A 13,028-nucleotide genomic window follows, 5' to 3' on the forward strand; every position below is an offset into this window, starting at 1 on the left:
TGGTGTTGGCGGCTGTTGTCGCTGCCTCGGCTGTGTGGTCCGATTTGGCGAACAGCTGGGCGTGTTGCTTGGGCACAACGTGGGCGAGCGGTGGGCCGTGAAATATTTTAGCGCTAAGGATCCGCGGTTTGTTTGGTGGTCATGGCACGGCCTCAAATGGCGGTCGCCATGGTGAAATCGACCGTGGTTCGTCCGGTGGGATAGGTTGTCACCAACGGCGTTTACGGATGGATGTGGCTGTCTCGGTATCACCTGCTGCATGGCAGGATTGCGTGGGTAATGGCGTTGTTGTAGTGGTCGATGATGCCGGAGTGTGATTTCGCGTTCAACGGTGGTGCTTGGCCCGTACTATTGGAAAATCGCGCTTTGTGGATTCCAAAGGAATCGGCCAGTCTTTTGTTTTGCTTTTCTTTCAGGTGCGTCCTTTCGGTTAAGCTGCACAGAACATCTGTAGCATCGGCTCTCGGCGGTGGGGCGGGAGCTAGGGGCTGGTTATCAAGTATCACGACAATGCCTCGTTGCGCCAAAAAGTCCATTCCCAATATTATTCTTTTGGCCAGATTGGGGATGACGACAACCAGTGTGCTTGTTGCTCGGCCGTTATATTAAATTTTGACGGGATAGGAACGCGTACTTGCGACGCACGTTTGGTCTGCTAGTTGCACGTTTTGTTTGTCGGATCGTGGCTGAATATTGCACTGCTCCAGATGCTTGCGTAGGTATTCATTGATGTATGTTAACGTGGTTCCAGTGTCTATTAGGGCTCGGACATCCATGCCTTCGACTAGGACGTTCGCATAGAAGTGGGACCTTGCCAGCCTGGTCGAGACGTGGGTGGTGGATTGGCGTGTGACTTGATTGTGGCTGTTTTATCCTTGCGAAACAGGCAATTCCTGGAGAGGATACCATCTCGTCCGCATCGAGAGCAGAATAGTCGCCTTGTACCTCTACACTGAAAACGGTGGTGTCCGCGCATTTTGCATCTCCAGCAGGTGTTTTTCGCATCGTATCGTTCGTGTGGAGTGGATAAGCAGCGTACTGCTTGCCTGGTTTGCCTTGTCTCCTCGCTTTTGAGTAGCTCATATTCGTATGTGAGCTCCATCAACTCTTCGATAGTCTGGAACTCGCTCCGCTTTATGAATAGTCGGTACTCCACTCAAAAGCCTTCGTAGATGCGCTCCAAGTGGTTTTTGTTACACATAGTTGGGTGCTGTCGGATTAGCGTTTGGAGGGCGAGGATGTAGTCCTTGGCCTTTTCTCGGTTTAGCTGTTTCCGCTGGCGAATGGCGTCTTCCAACTGACTTACTTGTCGACGCGGAAGAAAGAATCGTTCAACTTCGTCGCGAAATACGGCCCAGGTGGTTATGTGTGGTCTTTGGATGCGGAACCATTGGAGTGCTTTGCCGCGGAGTATTTCGGATAGGGTTGGGAAGAGTTGGTCTGGCGTGATTTGGTAGCATTCCGCCAGCTCCTCAATCCTCTCCAAGAAGTCATGCAGAGTGTCGCCGCCGGAATAGTGTACGTCCCAATTGCGGACCTTGCTCATTACCTCGGCATGCTCATATGATCTCGTTTCTGGGCGGTTGGTTTTGCCCCCCGGCGTCCAAGAGAGATTCGCCAAGCTTAATTGCAGGAGTTAGTTCGTGTGGTGGTTTCGCCATGCTAGCTTCATCTCCAGTCCTCTGAGAAGGTTTTTGGTCGATTTGCGGTTTCTCTTCGCCCTAACGAAGTTACTGAGAGTGCTGCGCAGATCAGTGACGGTGCTCCCTTCAACGAGTATATGATGCCTCTTGCATTCTTCCACCAATCTCTCTTTCTTCAAGAAATATATCCAGAGAAAAGAGAGTCAAAGTTTAGTGTGGTGGTATCATTTTCGCTCATCCGTGTGTCATTTACTGGTTGTGGTGTGTTCGATGAGCCCGCTTCCGCAGTGTTGGTGCTTGTTGAGGTTTTTGCACATGCGCCTGTAGAGCGGTGTTCCTGCTCGCGCGCCATTTATGAGGTGGGTTTTTTCAAAGGCTGAGGTATGCCCAGCCGCTCCAGAGTCCAGCGAAGGTGCCACTAACCCCCACCAAATAAAACACAATGATTTGTGTATTAAGTCGAACACACACGCGGCTATCTAGAATGCCGGAAACTTGTCGTGCAGGGGAGAGAGGAAGGTAAAGAGAGAGAGTCGGCAGTCGGTGGAGGAGATTTTTCGGCGGGTAATTGTACGGCGCCGGGAGCGCTACTGGGACAGCAAGATTGGCACTGGTATGTGTCAGTCGTAGTGAAGAGCGTGGCAATGAGAGCAGTCACGGCGGTTGTGACGGCGACTGCGACGGCTGCCTGCAGTTCCCTTACAGTGGTGATGGCGGCCTCAGCGGTGACGTTGGCAGTGGCCCAGGTAATGATGAGGGCGGCAGCGACCTCCCGCAGTGGTGTTGTATGTGGCCCTGATTGGGGCGAGGGAGAGTGCGGCCCCTTTTTACTACGACGGTGACAGCGGGCCTGGACGGCGATGCTTGACGTTCGCAGTAGCGATTACCGTACTCATGACGGCTAGTAACGGCGGCCTGGGGCAACGATAATTGCGGCGGCCCCAGTGATGAAGACAGTAGCATTGGTCCCTAATGGTGGTGACAGCGGCCCTGGTTGGCGATGGTTAGCGTTGGTAGTCCTCGGTGATGATGGTGGGCGGCCCACGGTTGCAGCTTCGGCTTCGGGCGGCAGTAGTAGTAGCGGCCCCGGTGATGAGCAGTGGTACGGGCCCTAGCGGTGGTGATGATTATTGCGGCGGCCCAGGACGACAGTGAGTACGAATCGCGGTTCCTTGTTTTGCTGGTGGGCGGTCCTCGGTAGAGGCGTCGGCCTTGGGGCGGCAGCCGTAGTAGCGGCCCCTGTTGAAGTAACTGCGTGTATCGAACAGTTGCAGGGCTAGGCTTTAAATCAAATTTATTCAAATTGAATGTCATTTCATTACATTTACTCTTACGAAGTTCGGTTTCATCAGTAGGGGTGCCGGTAGGAGCACGAGATTCTGCAATCTGTTGTTGTGTCTGAAGATTATTCGAAGTTGGAGTCTGATTTCCTGGTAACTGACTGACAGGTAACTGCATATGTTCAAAATTCTCATGCGCGTGTGTGTCGTCGAGGTCAGTAGTGCCTCTAGTTTTAAGCTGATTTCTGTGACGCTTTAAACAGCCGTTAGGTGTCTGTACCAAACATATCATTTTACCTAGGTGTCGTGCAATGATACCTTTTATCCACATCCACATGATAGCGCAGATATGGTATGAACAGTGGTAGTAGTTGTCATTTGTACAATAAATGGAAATTGTGAAAATGCATCGACGCAGATGAGCCACATAGAATTAAAAACAGGTCCAGCAGAATCTATGTGCACTCTTTCCCATGGGCGATTAGTGTCAGGCCAACTTTCGTACTGGCGTGCGGGTGCAGGATTTACAACCTTACATATGTCGCAATTGCTACACATTTCGACAATATCTTTGTCCATGTTGACCCACCAGATATTTCGCCTCGCTAATTGTTTCATTTTAGTTACACCCCAGTGTCCATCATGTAACAATCGAAGAATTTGACCGCAGAGAGAAGCGGGAATGATGACACGATTATACTCCGTTTGGAGGCAAGGTAAATTACTTTTGATGGTTAAGGCAAATCTGTGGTTGAAAAATGGTCGTAGATCCGCATCTTGTGGACTTAATTTTTCAGGCCATCCACGCTGTACATAGGAGCAGACCCGTTTTAGGACTTTATCGTTTTCGGCGTGTCTACAAATAATTTCAGCGTTAATTGGTGTGTATAATTCACGTACATTATAGCGTGCTTCTTCGTCATCGAAATTTTTGTCGTAGCCTAGTGGTAAACGCGATAAAGCGTCGGCGTTACCATGTTCAGTAGTTTTCCTATACTTTACGACATATTGATAGGCCATAAGTATGATGGCCCAGCGTTGCAACCGATGTGATGTCATCACTGGAAGCTGGTGGCTTTGGTTAAAAATGCTTACAAGCGGCTTGTGGTCTGTGACCAAGGTAAATTCCCTTCCATATAGGTATTGGTGGAAACGCTTGACTCCGAAAACAATAGCTAACCCTTCTTTCTCGATTTGGCTGTATCGCACCTGATGCTTGTCGAGGGTCTTAGAAGCAAACGCGATTGGTCTCTCACTACCATCAGCAAATACCGTATGAAGAAGCATCTGTAGCAAGGGCCAATGGCAACCCCTCCTGATAATGCGCCAATTGCGTCGCATCGACTATATGCGACTTAAGGGCATTAAAAGCTTGCTGCTGAGAAGACCCCCAAGTAAATTTAACATTTTTTCGGCGCAGCATATTAAGAGGGGCCGATAACTGGGAATAATTGGGTATAAAATTATTATAATAATTTACCTTTCCCATGAAAGCTTCTACTTACTTGAGGTTGGTGGGCGGTGGAAGATTTTGGGCCGCTTTAACGCCCGATTCGTCCGGCAATACGCCCTGAGCACTAATTTTGCGCCCGAGGTATTCAATCTGCTCTTGCAAAAAAAAAAACACTTTTCACGTTTGCACCTTATACCATTTTCGTGTAAAATGTTTAAAACTTGTTCCAAACGGCTGACATGTTCCGAAAATGTTGGCGCTGTGATGATAATATCATCGAGATAATTTCCGCAACCTTCCACACCATGCAATAGGTTTTCGAGGTATTTTTGGAATATAGCTGGAGCACTTGCTATTCCGTAGGGCAGACGTTGGTATTGGAACAATCCAAGTGGCGTGTTAATTACCATAATTTCTTTAGAATCATCATCGAGCTCCATCTGTAGGTACGCGTCCTTCAGGTCGATTTTAGAAAAATGCTGTCCGCAACGAATTGTGTGCAAAAGACCCCCGCGCGTTGGCATTGGGTAACGCTCCATATCAATTTGGGCATTGACAGCTAATTTAAAGTCTCCACAAATTCTCAATAAGCCGTCTGATTTCGGTGCTAACACAATGGGAGAAAATTTCACGGCCTTTAAAATACCGGCACTTGTGAGTCGATCAAGCTCTTTTTTAAATTGTGGCATTTGAGCAAAGGGGATTTGGCGGCTTTAATAAAATCTGGGGCGCGCATTTGGCTTTAAAAATACACTAGCTTTAAAGTTTTTTATTGTACCTAGCGCAGGCTGAAAAACCTCGCAATATTTGTCACATACCTTTTGAACCACATTTGTTTCATTTGTACCGAACGCTTTAAACAAGTCGAACCCAAATAAATTATTGCCATGTTCAACATCAACTACAATTATTGGAACACTGTCTTCTTTCTTGCCGCATTTTACTTTAACAAAAAGTTCACCAATCACTGGAATTCGCTTTTGGCCAAACCAAATAATACTCTTGAACACTTTCGCAACTCCGGGCGATTTAGCTGATTGTACGTAGTCTTATTTATTATTGAAATAGTTGCACCCGGGTCCATTTGAAATAGCACAATTTTGTTTAAGATTTCCAGGTTGATATAATTTTTATAATTTGCAGTTGTTATTATCCCCGTCACGCTGTAAATCGTTTCTATCGCATCAACGTTATCACTTTTGTTTTTACGATGGTAGTCTTTATTTTTTTTTCTCTCCTTACTTTCGTCATTTTTGCTTTGTTTTGCCATACATACTGGGGAAATATGACCTACTTTGTTACACTTATGGCATACGGAATTTCTAAATTTACAGTTTTCTCTTTTATGTGTATGTCCACAGCCCGAACACGATTTGAATTTTGTTTTATCATTGTCGATGTTGTTTCTGTAGGTCTTTTTTAATTTTGTATTGACAGCGTTCACTGGACATGGTTTTTCCGGCACTTGTTCTTTTAGTGTAGCCACAGTTTTTGTTGTTGCTTCATACGACTCCGCTATGATTAAGACGTCGACAAGACTGGGCTGCAGCTTCTGCAACGCAGCAGAGCGTACAGGATCATGCGGGGTGTGTGTTAAAATTTGGTCACGAATCATGTCGTCTACGAAACTGTGCATACAATTTTCGGTAGAACACACGAATTGACAATCTCGCGCTAAGCCGCGCAAATCGGCTATCCACTCCCTGTATGTCTGTTGCGGCTTCATTTCGCTTTTGAAAAATTTGTAGCCTGCAGCGACTGTATATCGCTTCGACTGGAAATGCTCAGTTAATTTGTCAGTTATTTGCTTAAACGATTGTTCTTGTAATTGCGCACTACCGAAAAGGTTTTTTAGCAAGTCGAATATTTCAGTGCCAATCCATGATAGGAAAAATGATTTTTGTTTTTCCGCAGAGAGAACCGAATACGCTACAAAATGTTCATTTAACTGTTCTAAGTATGAATTCCAAGATTGTTGCTCTTTATTAAAACTATGAAAACATTGCACTATCACTTGGTGATCACTGGACGAACTACTTTCTCGCTGTTTAGGGATAGATTGCATAAACTCTTGTTGCTGTAATAGCATCATTTTTGTAAACTCTTGTTGATCTTTCAACATTTTTTCAAACACTTCACTTCCGCCCGGCATGATTTTAGTTTTTTACAAACATATGAAAAAATATAGTTTGATTTACGGCACGAAAGTAACAAAGGCGCGCAAGATTAAAAGCCACGGCCTAACACAATTATGTCTGTGTGCCAATTTTTATTATTTTTTCTCTCGTCACCAGATTAAGTAACTGCGAGTACCGAACAGTTGCAGGGCTAGGCTTTAACTCAACTTTATTCAAATTGAATGTCATTTCATTACAGGGTTGTATTATAATCTACTTAATCTAATTTTACGCATAGTTGCATTAAAAAGTATTTTATTTTAAAGTCTTCGAAAATAAGGGTGATTTAAATTTGTATTCAATATATAACACCTGTGATAAAAGCAGCGGTACGGGCCCTAGCGGTGGGGATGATTATTGCGGCGGCCCTTGCTGACAGCGAGTACAAATAGCAGTCCTCGGCAAAGCTTGCGGGCGGTTCTCGGTAGCGATCTCGGCCTTAGGGCGGCAGCGGTGCTGGCAGTCCAGATTGGTGACCTACGGACAACTGATCATTAGTGCGGCCCCCCATGGTGTCGAAAGGTTGCCCAGTCCCCCCGTATGTATTCGTGGCCGAAATGCGCTGCAGGGGGTGATTCGCCCCCTTCAACGGCCGCTAACCGCGCGGTATCGTAAGCAGGCAGGGGTGCTCGGAATTGGGCAAGCCCAAACGGGTTACGCCCCCTGTCTGCTTGAGACCGTGTCCAAAAACGGGTCTAGCCCTTAATGGTTTCGGAGTGTTGCATGAGGGATATTCCCCCCCTTGCAGTCCCCTTCAAATAGGTCAGTCTTCCTCTGAGGAGGAAAGCCAAGAGCGCCCCAAATAGGCCCGAAGCCCCGGATTCGCTCCGCGCTTACCTACGGACAACTGATGCTGGTTGAGTTCATGTTGGCAGCTTTAGCTCCGGCTTTGTATGGGCTGTTTGAGAAGTGAAGGGCTTATTCCGCATTTTATGTTTTGCGTAACGAATTTCGTCCTATGTTAGTGCGCATGGTTGTCTAAGTTGGTGTTTGCGAAATTTGTACGCGCTTGCCATGCCAGCTTCGTGTATACGTATGTATGTAAATAGGGGTATGTATGTATGTATGTTTATATAGTTGTACCTATGTGCACCCTGTAGGGAAACCCCGTACTGGTGAACCAAATTTGTAGTCCCGTACTAGATCTTTATCGTCAAAAACGAACCAGTCCGATAGTAACTAGGTCGCCACCAGTTCAAAAGCAGCGCTATGTGGTACTTTTAAAAAACAATTTTAGAAATCTATATCTAAAATGACGAATTTAGAACTGGTTCAAAACTATAGAAAAAGGGATGTAGAACGAACTAGATCTCATATGGCGAACTTTGAGCTAGTTCGAAACTACTGAAAAAGGGATGCAGCGGGGGCTTGTTTACTTTAAATAGATTTTTGCTTGGCGGGTTTTTCGTTCAAATACGCTTTCAGTCTGCACGTCGCAGATGCTTTTTCATAGTTTGGTAATACAAAACTAATATTTGTGTTAACATCTTAACATTATGGGACCTTCTGGAATATAACCAATAACAGTCAGCACCTCTGCAAATTCAGCTACAGCCAAAGGTATGTAAACGTGTTTTCAAATGCACAATTTAATTTACATTAATTCAAACAAATTTGATTTCAGATTGAAAATACATTCCCCTGCAAATAATAAAAAACATCTTGTTACTTTTTTCGTTTACAACTGGTTCGAAACTATAGAAAATGGGGTGCAAAGCGAACTAGATCCCATATGTCGAATTTAGGACTGGTTCTGAACTATAGAAAAGGTAATGCAGCGGGGGACGATTTCCAATTCCTATGACATCGCTGTGTTAAATTTGCCAGTTGCTTGCATGCAAAAGAAATTTATCGTGAACTAGTAGTGGTTCTAAATGTACTAGGAGTGCACCAGTTCAAAACTAGAGATTTTCCCCACAGGGCAGTTGTAAGGCGCATGCTTGGGTGATGTTGAATATGTTATTGTAGCGTAGGTAAAGCTACGTTACAAGCATATCTATATAAATTATTTTATTCTTAAATTAATATTTGTCTCTAGTATCTGTGTTAGTGCTAAGATCAATTTAGTTTAATTTTATTCACTGTAATATGTAGTACGATTTCAAGTTAAGTTGATGTACTTTAGTAGATTCATAAATATCTTACTTGTACGACCAGTTTTATGTTTAAATAAAACATTGAATACGGAAGTAATAATACTGTCGTAATTACATAAACAATTAATCGCTGCACTGGAGCATTCCATGTGAACTTCTAAATCGCCAATACCTAAGTAGAGCGGCCATTCAGTAAAAACATGATCCTCATTTGCACGCATATTTTGGGTCAACTTATGAGTTTTAATCTGTCGCCATAAAGGTGATCGTTTAACTGAACTTTCAACGATGACCGTCCTACTGCCATGTCTAACGACAGATAACACTTGACGGATGTCTCCACCAAACAGAACAATTTTTCCTCCAAAAGGAAAACTATTATTCATTATGTCCCTCAAAAGTCGACCAACTACATTTAGTGCTTTTTTGGGATCCATCGAAATCTCATCCAAATAATGAGGTCCGAGTCACGGAGAATATCTAGTTATAGTTGGCAACCCTCTTCGAAATTATTACTTCGGGTTAAAAGTGCTTTAAATGCCTTTCATTCGCTAAACGCAATGCAAATTTTTAGTCAATATCTATGTATTTAGTCAAGAAAATTTTAAGCAGGTGGCAACCCTATCAAAAAGTTTTTCTTTTTTACCAAAACCGGTGAAACTGCCCTTCAAAATGGTGTTTCAATTATTCAATTAGATGGAGTATTATTACGGTGAATATCCATCCTGTTTTATACGGGACAGTTCTCTTTTTTTATCTACTGTCCTGGTAATTTATTTATTTCATACGGGATGCCAAATGTTCTGTATTTCTTTTAATATCCCGTATTTGTCCCGTATTCGGTATTCTGACGCCTTAACACCTCATAGAAATGGCATGCTAGAGCTGGAAAACTATCGATGGTACTATCGATAGGATCGCTGGTTTTTGACTATCGAAAACATCGATGGTTTTGTAAGCACTATCGATAGTTTTCACTCATACATACATTATTAAGTAAAGTAAAAGACGGCGGTACCTGTTTCATCTTGTTAGTCGGAAAGGACATTTAGCAAAGCACGGCAAATAATTTCAGAGCGCAAATGCTGCTTGCAGCCAAAAATCGTGGATAAACTTTTGTTCCTTAACAAAAATATGGACATATTTTAGCAATTCTGATCTCATTTTCAATAAAGGTTGTTATGTTTAATTTTTGGACTTTTCTAATCAAAACTATCGATAACACTATCGATAGTGTCGACATTTTCGATAGTATCGATACTATCGATGGTTGTGACTATCGACTATCGAAACTATCGATGACCATGACCATTGATAGTTTTCCAGCTCTATGACATGCCTATGAACCAATTTTTATTTTAAAATCTTGTGATTCGAATCGATGAGCACATATGTATGTGGGAACACCACTTGTACATGTATGAACACCGCCCATGCTTAAGATTATTTTAATACCCGAATGCAACCATGGTAACTATTCGTTTTGACATTTTCTTTTGTCCTTATTTGTAAACGGCCCTAATAAGCTTACTTTAATAAAAATGTAATTTTGTTTGATCCTCTCTTCTTTGGGACGTCATAGAGCATACACGTGTATTTTTAATACGATTAGACTTCCATAATTGGTGACCCCGACGGTAGGTGAGACATGCCACTCAATGATAGCATGGCTGTAACGATTGGATCTGCTCACGGAGAAGCTTCGATGGCCTGTGCTAGCATTCCGAGAATTCCGCTTCCTGTTATGTCAGAAGAAAATATTGAGGCTTATTTCTATTCCCTGGACTTCAGGTTTGAAGCCTCAAGCATAACGACAGACTGCGCAAAATTCAGCATTATGGCTGCCCGCATACCTCAAATCAAGCTAATGGAGTTGCGCTCCATTATTGATGCTGCCCCAATGTCAGGTCGAATATATCCGCTCGAAATTGATTGAAAATTTCACAGAGGTCCAGCAGGGCCGCCTTCAACGTGTGCTACGAGAAATGCCACTGGGCGGTTGCCGTCCTAGTGATATATTCAACGAAATGAAGCGAGCTGCTCGCTCGACCCTGAGTGAAAGTATTTTGCATCATCTATTTATGGGTCAACCGCTTGCCTCCGTACGCGCAAGCTGCGATCATAGCAACGAGCGTTCCAATCAACGAGAAACTAAAAATTGCAGGTTCCATAGCTGAATCGATGCAATTGCGAGAGGGGCGCGTCAATGAGGTAAGCACATCCAAAGCTACTAACGACAGTGATCTACGAGCCGAAATAACGGCACTCAAACAGCGGTTTGATAAAGTTTTGAGTGGCGAAAAATCTCGCTCACGCTCCAGATCCAGAACGCCTGCTCGCGGTCAGGTCAGCAACACTTCCGAGATGTGCTGGTACCACGCAAAATTTGGGAAGAACGCCAAGAAATGTAGACAGCCCTGTAAATATCTTCAGCTCCCATCACCAAGTGGCACGCTATACGGGTGCTCCGCCAATAGCATTTCAGAGATTGGGAAATGATCTGAGATGCCTTCGAATTGTCGCTTACGCATATTCGACACGTCAACTAATACCACCTTTTTAATTGACCCTGGCGATGATGTGTCGATTGTTCCAAAATGTTAAAAATTGGCGCGAGTAACCCCCTCGGATATGCAATTGTTTGCCGCTAACGGGACATCGATCGCGGTGTTCGGAGAAGTCATGCTAAAACTTAACCTCAATTTGCGTAGAGAGAGAGTTTTATGATAGCAGGCGTATCGCAAGCGATCATTGGCGCTGACTTCTTGTCTTACTATGATCTTCTGCCGGACCTTAAAATGAAGTGCTTAATTGACCGCAAGACTACAATAAAGACGGTTTGCTCAGTAGCACATATCGACGTGCCACGTGTTTCAACGATAAGCGCAAACCTTGATTTTTCGAACCTGCTTAAGGAATTCAGCGATATTACTCGACCTGCGCCGTTCGAAGCCGCAACAAATTCTACTGTCGTTCATCGCATAATTACAACCGGTCAACCAGTTTCTTCGCGACCCTGAAGACTCTCGCCCGAAAAGCTCAGAGAAGCGCGCGCGGAATTCGAGCTCTTGATGAGACTGGGAATATGCCGGCCATCCAACAGCAACTGGTCAAGCCGATTACACATGGTGCGCAAAGCTGACGGTTCGTGGAGGCCTTGTGGTGACTACCGCGCACTAAATGCGGTAACAGTTCCCGACAAGTACCCGCTGCCTTTTTTACATGACTTCACGCACATTTTCGCAGGCAAGACAATTTTTTCTAAAATTGATCTACAGCGGGCCTTTCAGCAGATCCGAGTCCATCCAGATGATGTCTGCAAAACAGCCATTACGACTCCCTTCGGGCTGTGCGAATTTACGCACATGACCTTTACGTTGCGCAACGCAGCGCAGACATTCCAGAGGATTATTAACGAAGTGTTTCGAGGTGAAGAGAATATTTTCATTTACCTGGATGACATTTGTGTTACATCCAGCTCGCCAGAGGAGCATCGCACGCACCTCAAATCGGTATTTCAGCGATTAATATGCTCACCCTAACGATTAACGCGGCGAAATCTGTTCTTGGCGTTTCGGAGCAGCACTTCTTAGGCCATGCCATAACGAAAGAGGGAATAAAGCCACTTCCTAGCCGAGTTGAAGTTATCCGATCATTTAAGTTGCCTTCTGTTGCGAAGGATCTGAAGCGCGTCCTCGCAATGACTAATTTTAACAGAGCTTTTCTGCCGAATCCGCTCAAGCATCAGGACCCACTTCTCGAAATGATCTCGGCCAATAAGCGGAACGACAAAACGCCGCTGATCTGCACGTCGGATAACGTCAGACACTTCGAGGCTTGCAAAGAAGACCTAGAAAACTGTGTACTGCTCGCGCACCCTGTTCCAAGCGCTACACTTTCACTTTGGATTGACGCATCAGACTACGCCGCAGGGGCGGCTCTGCACCAGGTTATTAACGGTGCACTTCAACCGCTAGGGTTTTTTCAGCGACTTTTCACAAAAGCGGAACAGCGATACAGCACCTATGACAGAGAATTGACAGCAATGTTTCTATCTGTGCGACATTTTCGCTTCTTGCTCGAGGACCGTGACTGTCATGTGTACACTTATCACAAACCTCTCATTTACGCATTTCGGCAACGACTAGAAAAAGCTTCCGACCGCCAAGCCCGTCGACTAGATTTTATTGCGCAGATAACTACAGACATTCGCCAAATTCCAGGCGAATAAAATATTGCCGCTGACCTGCTGTCCCGAATCCAAACTATAACATCAGAACCGATCAACTTCGGCGACTTAGCTGATGATCAAGCCATCGACAACGAGATGAAAGAATACTACCTAGGTGAGCAGGTTTGTCACTCAGTCAAGCTAACTA

The sequence above is a fragment of the Rhagoletis zephyria genome, unplaced genomic scaffold (assembly GCF_001687245.7).
Source record: "Rhagoletis zephyria isolate East Lansing unplaced genomic scaffold, Rhagoletis_zephyria_1.1 Rzeph_scaffold_00817, whole genome shotgun sequence".
Taxonomy (NCBI): domain Eukaryota; kingdom Metazoa; phylum Arthropoda; class Insecta; order Diptera; family Tephritidae; genus Rhagoletis; species Rhagoletis zephyria.